An 865-nucleotide genomic window follows, 5' to 3' on the forward strand; every position below is an offset into this window, starting at 1 on the left:
GATTATGGCCTTTCAATACCTAAAGGGGGCCTATAGGAAAGATGGGGAAAATCTTTTTAGTAGGGCCAGCTGTGACAGGACAAGGGGTAATGGTTTTAAACTAAAACAGTGTAGGTTCAGACTAGATATAAGGAAGAAATGTTTTACCATGAGGGTGGTAAAACACTGGAACAGGTTTCCCAGAGAGGTAGTGGAGGCCCCATCCCTGGAAACATTCAAGGCCAGGTTGGACAGGGCTCTGAGCAACCGGATCTGGTTAGCGGTGTCCCTGCTCCCTGCAGGGGGGTTGGACTAGATGATCTCTAGGGGTCCCTTCCAACCCAAAACATTCTATGATTCTATGATTCTATGAATAGTGAGCTTGTATTCCTTTTTTTTTTTTTTTTCTGTTAACTTAGGTATTGAATAAGCAGTGAGAAAGACCTTACATCAACATCACACTTAGTTCAACCAAAGAGTTGTTCACACTTTAGCAAGCTGGACTGACCTGACTTCAAACTGGTAGAGTTAGCTTTCTTCAGGATGAATTATCTTGAACAAAATCTTTAATACCAGTTCCCCAGTTAATCTATCCAAGGTGCTATTGAATGGACGTGCCAAAGAACAAACAGCAAATAAATGCTCTATCTAGAACAGGGTAGGTTCAGGCTAGAGGTAAGGAAGAAATTTTTTACAATGAGGGTGGTAAAACACTGGAACAGGTTTCCCAGAGAGGTGGTGGAGGCCCCATCCCTGGGAACATTCAAGGCCAGGTTGGATGGGGCTCTGAGCAACCTGATCTAGTTAGCAGTGTCCCTGCTCACTGCGGGAGGGTTGGACTAGATGACCACTAGTGGTCCCTTCCAACCCTAAACATTCTATGATT

This window comes from Egretta garzetta, unplaced genomic scaffold (genome assembly GCF_000687185.1).
Source record: "Egretta garzetta isolate BGI_Z169 unplaced genomic scaffold, ASM68718v1 scaffold137, whole genome shotgun sequence".
Taxonomy (NCBI): Eukaryota; Metazoa; Chordata; class Aves; order Pelecaniformes; family Ardeidae; genus Egretta; species Egretta garzetta.